Genomic DNA, 6,262 nt, shown 5'->3' on the forward strand with positions numbered 1-6,262 from the left:
AACATATCATGGTAGGTAGGTATCACTGAAAAGTTTCTAATTCTGTTGGGAGGGTTGACTTCCAACACATGAAACTATTGCCATATCAGTTTAATTTGAGAAGAATACACAGAAAGAATGGTGAAGACTAGCTAAAATATCTTTACAATTAATCAGTATGTAAAGACTTGCTTAAAAAATGTATTATATGGACTTATATGTTGGGTAAAAGGTAAAAAGAAAGTTAATAAAAATATTGCTTAATTGAATCATAGCAAAGACATAGACGTTCATCATATTATTTTGCTTAGAAGAACTGAATGTTCCCCAGTCATTCAAAAGTAAAATTGGATTATTACTGAACTAAACATTTAGCCCTTTCTTCATGGAAGAACATTTAATTTGGATAAATTCTTTGGCTTTATTATCGTCATCTCTACAATTATTAATTCCTATTATTCAGTGATAACACTGCTGGACCAGGTGGGCATTTGGGAATTCACTTGCAATGTGAATATTTAATAACTGAATGTATAATAATTCAACAGCCTCAATTTTAAAGAAGTAAATTTATTGAATCTAAATTGAATTGGGTTCATGAAGGCATGTAGTTAGACAGATTTGCAAATTAGGGAGTGGGTGATGAGGAACTTTCTGGTCTTGCTCGTCCAGACAAACAAATCTGGAAGTTGTTATTATGAGTTGGCTCTTCATCAAACAAATGCTGGAAGTGCTATCTTCTATATCTCCATCCTGAAGATTCATAAAGCACATTACTGTACTCCAACATTCCCACAGTAAAGAAATGTAATTTTGTTTTATCCAAGGATCCCATTTTTATTTTGAGTATAGACTTGTCAAGTAACACGCTGTGGAACAGCATTGCGTAGGATGCCAATTTTAGAAATGCTGTATTAGTTTCTTATATGAAGACTACCCAGCAGGCTGGGGTAAGTTCAGTCTTGACATTTTCCCCTTCCTTCAGCAGTTTTTCTTTATTGAGATAGTAATATTGCTTAGCTGAGGCTTTGTTTGTGTTTGTCAGAGGGAGAATAAGATAACCCACATGATTAAAATAGTGATGCTTTCACTTAGAATTTTTTATTTTCCATTTTGAGGACTGGGTGTCCACATCAAAAGGTGTGATGTCAAAGGCAGTTGGGCAGAGGACCAATAAGGAAGCAGTGATTTACATGGAGGATCTATGACATCCATCAGTGTCTTCCATGTTTATTTGTGGCAAACATTTTATAGGAAGCCTGAAGTTAAGGACCCAGGATTGGTGGTCAATTATGAACTTGTTCAGGGTATCCACACCGAGGAAGTTCTTAGCTTTTAAAGTGGCTTGCGGGGTAGCTTCTGGGTTCTTTGTGCCACTTTTTGCTGTGAGAGGGAAGTGACACAACAGTGTTTCCTTTTTCAACTGTGTCACGTCTCCCATCTTGTCGAAAGCCCAGAAATAAAGAGTGAATGTCTCCCATCCCCAGGATTTGAATACAACCCCTACCTACCCTTACCCGAATGACTGCCAAATACACAGACCTCGCCCCTGGCTGCCTGCCCTGAGTATGAAACTGGTGAGAGTTAGACTGACATCTCAGACTCAACATGATGAAACCAAGCTCCTGAAATTCCCCTCGAGGTGCTCCTCCCAGATCCTGCCCTGTGAGTAATCACAGAATGGCCACTTCTGGGGTTGCTCAGGCCAGAAACCTGTCATTTGATTTTTCCCCTTCACGCTTAAATCCAACCTGTCAGGAAGTCCTTTTTGTTCTTGCTTCAAAATGTATCCAGAATCTGCTGCCATCACCCTACCCAAGCTATCATCATTTATTACCTGGATTATTTATAGCAATAGCCTCCAAAATGGATGCTCAAAGATAAAAGGCATCTAGGGTTAAAATATACATGGCATGTGGTCTGACAGTACATATATTTAATTTTTTAAATTGATAACTAGTTATTTATAATATTGTCTATTTTCCTACTTTAATGTATGCCTATATTGAAAAAAATAAGAAAAATCTATGGTTTTTATATGACTGACAATAAATAAAATATCAAAGATGACTGAATTACTATTGTGCATGTCTGGGAATTCTTTTAATAGGCAGGTTATATTTGGATGGGTAATAAGAGAAAGACATTAATTCATGAATTACTATAGATTTATCCTGCAGATATTATTTTAAAACTTAATTTAATGAAAATATGTTTTCAAAATCAAAATTTTTACATAATTTATGTTCTGTTGACAGCTTTGTCCAATTAGACCACTTTTGTTGAGTCATTGTGTTTTAACATTATGTTTTAAAAATTAATTTCAACTTGGAGAAACTGCTCAGTTGCATTAGCGATCAGGTTTGGAAACTAACCATGAATTTTACATCATGTTTGGATATTGTAACTGGGGTCGCATATGATATATTTTCACTATTGTAAAAAATATTGCAAAATATTTAAATTTCATCATATAAACTATGATCACTATTCATTTGCATTATCTCTTCAAACAATATTCGGATATCTAAATCCATCATAAATTGTCAGTCTGGACTTGCATAAATACAAATTTAGAGACATATGCATTATTTAATATGTTTAAGCCATTAAGTCTGCAACTGTCGCAAACACTAAGCAATTCATGAGTATCTCAAGAATGATGAACTAGAGCACAATAAAAAGCAAGAAAATGAATGTTCAGCACAACAGAGATGTAATACTTTGTTATCCATGGCATTTATGCTCTCCAGGAGGAAGTAGATTAGTTGTCCTTCTCTTAATTAAGCACACTCATTGTTCAAATCCTCCCCATGCTCCAAAGCAGAATCTATCTCTCATGTTTGCAGCGGTACAGCTCACCAGTCATGATGGCCATTTGTAAGCAATCACCTTTTGTTTGATGCAAATAGGGCAAGAGGCACTGGGAAGAGTTGCTCTGGGGCCTGAGAGGTGGTAGTCATAGGAATACATAGTTAGATTGCAGGCTGTGCTATACTGGAATTGAGCAACTGATCTCTAGTAAAGATGCCCTGAGTACTATCATAAATTTACATGTTAGCATGTGTTTGTTTCATGCAGAACTTCTTAAAGCACAGGGCCCAGGGCAGGGAATCCTCTTGTTTGGTTCTAAAGGCAGTATGACCTATTTCTGCACTGACCCCTTCAATCAAAACAATTCTGTTAAAAGAAAGATCATCTAACTCCTCTGCTCAAAGCCTCTTGAAGCTCCCATCTCATCTAGAGTAGAAGCCAAATCCTTACTATGACCAGAAAGATCCTTATGTGCCCTGGCCCCTGCTTGTCTCTCACTTCATCTCCTGCCATCCCCTCCATGCTTGCCCTGGGTATTGTCCTCAGTGCTGTTCCTCAAATCCCCCAGCATGTTTTCACTCAGGGCTTTGCATATAGTATTCTGCCCAAATGGCTCTTTTGTTCATTAGATTCCAGTTATAAGTGAGATCATATAGTATTTGTCTTTCACTTATAGGGTTATTTCACTTAACATAATAGTCTCCAGTTCCAGTCATGCTGTTGCAAAAGGTAGGACTTCCTTCTTTCTTTCTGCTGCATAGTATTCCATTGTGTAAATGTACCACAGTTTTTTAAATCTACTCATTTACTAATGGGCACTTGGGCTATTTCCAACACTTAGCTATTGTAAATAGTGCTGCTTTGAGCACAGGGGTGCATAGGTTCTTTTGAATTGGGGTTTTAGGACTCGGGGTGTAATCCCAGCAGTGGAATTGCTGGGTCATTTAAATATCACCTTTTCAATAAGGTGTTTTTGACCACTCAGTTTGATTTTATTTTATTAATTTATTTTATTTTTAAACTATCTTATTTATTTCTTTTTAGAGAGAGGGGAAGTAAGGGAGAAAGAGAGGGAGAGCAACATCAATGTTGTGGTTGCTTATCGCATGCCCCCTACTGGGGACCTGACCACAACCCAGGCATGTGCCCTGGCTGGGAATTGAACCAATGACCCTTTGGTTTGCAGGTCAGTACTCAATCCACTAAGCCACGCCAGCCAGGGCTGACCACTCAATTTTAAGTTGAGTCCCTATGCCCCAGCCCTCTTCCCTGCTTTATTTTTCTCCATAGCACTCATCACCATCAAATGTATTGTATTTCACTTACTGACCTTGTTTATTTTCTGTTTTCCCACTGGAAGTAAGTGCCACGAGGCCAGGGATTTTTGTCTGTTTATTGTTCCACTTATAGGAACGTTTTAAAAAGAGGCAAGGAGACTATAAGAACGTTTAAAGATGTTGTAAGACTTGGAAGAAGTTCTTAGGGAGAAGAAAAATTGAGCAATGGGCTGCCTGTGACAAAGATGTGTGTGTGTGTTGGGGGGAGTCAAGAGAGAGACATTGGAATTATGGAGTCATAATTACTGCAATTTCTTATGTCCTAACAATGTGTCAGGCATTGAGGTTTGTGTGTCCAAAGTGCCTTAAGTGACATGTACCATGTGAGGTGATAGAAGCATGGAGCAGGTAGGTAATGTGTCAAAGACACCAGTGTGGTAGGTGGGGAGCCATGAACCCCACCCTTAACCAATGGAGCAGGGAAGAGTTTACTAAAAATCTTGGCTGATGAAACCTGGTATAATGGGAAAAGGATGGTAGTAGCCTTGTTTCTCAAGGCTATCACCCCAAGTAGGGAAGGGAATGAGGAGGAACAAGAATCCACTGGTAGCTGAGCAGGGGGTGCAGGACTGGAGATAAACCAGAGCTGAAAAGAGAGGCTGCAGTTGAATGCCCTGATAAGCCTAGTGTATACTCCATGTGAATTCAGTGGGAAAATTTAGTGAGAGTGCTTGATTATTTTAGGAACTACAATTAAAGCACATGTATGGTTGTTTGAATTATAACAACCACATTGCATCTAATAGAGATGGCATGAGAGATCTGCTTATTCAGGGCCCTTCTTTCTGAGGCATGGAAATGTCTCTCTTGTCCTGAGCTTGTAACAGGAGTTACTCTCTGTGTGGTCATTCGTTTATGTAGGTTAGTGAATGTCAGGCACTGCTCTTGGTACTGAGAATAAATTAGTGAACACAACAGGGAGAAAAATCCCTCTCTCTTCATAGAGCTTGTGATGAAGAAGAATAAGAAGGCTACAAACTATTAATTATATAGTACATCGGAAGGTGATAAATGCTATGGAGAACAATAAAGAAGGAGGAGGATTGAGAGATTCAGGTTGGGTGGGCGAGGGGAGAGGGGATTTAAAATACAGATCAGGAAAGGCCTCACTAAGAATGTAATATCTGAGACAATATACAAAGAAGGTAAAATAGCCAGTTATATGGATCTCTGAGAAAGCAGAGGAAACAAAAGAAGAATATCCCTAAGGTTGGAGCTTGCCTGGCAAAAGGTCAGTGGACTGATAGGATGTGGGGGTGAGGTCAGAGAGGTAACGGGGCCACACATTGTATGGGACTTCTAGGCTCTTGTAGACTTAGGCGTTTACTCTGAACTTTGTAGATGTCAAGAAGCACCACCCAGATCCCCTTCAAGGAAAAACTAGATGCTCTTCTGAGCGGACAGTGCTCAGCAGACAGCATCTGACTGTCAGCTTCTTCAGGGTCTGTCTTAACTGTAGAGTTGTCTCTTTTGAGCTTATGCCCTGCCCAGGGCAGCCCAAGTCTGGTCACTGAGCAAGGTGTGTGAATAAACACTGGGCTGTCTCTGCCCTTCCTAGTCACCTGGATGGGCCATGCCTACTGCAGAGTCTCTGCCCCATTGACCAGAGCTTTGCTGGGTCTTCCCCACAGTTTAACTCTTCCCTGCCAAGTTCTGCCTCCTTTCCCTTCCCTTCACAGCACTTGATTCCTAACAAACATCTTATACCTCAAATTTTCTTTCTACATCTGCTTCTAGAGACCCAATTAGTGATCATGAGATGTAATATGTGAGAGAAAGTTGTAGAGGGTACACTTTTGTGGATCACTTGTTCACTGGACATCCACACATGTGCACACCCCCACCTCACATACCCACACATACTCTCTCACACATATCCCACCAATTTTCTCTAGGTAAGGGCGGAAAGAATTAATTAGTTACTCAATTAATAATTTCATAACACAGTGGAAGCTTTGGGCCTGATATTTAGATGCAAAGAACCTCTGTTTTCTGACTGTAGTGGTTAAGTGCACAGACTCAGGAACCAAATGAACAGGGTTAGAATTTTATTTACTAGCCAAGTTACCTTTGGCAAGACACCTACTCTATTATTTGTGCCTCAGTTTCCTCATCTATAAAATGAACTTTTG

The sequence above is a fragment of the Furipterus horrens genome, unplaced genomic scaffold (assembly GCF_987537825.1).
Source record: "Furipterus horrens unplaced genomic scaffold, mFurHor1.1.pri manual_scaffold_1, whole genome shotgun sequence".
In the NCBI taxonomy this organism is placed as follows: domain Eukaryota; kingdom Metazoa; phylum Chordata; class Mammalia; order Chiroptera; family Furipteridae; genus Furipterus; species Furipterus horrens.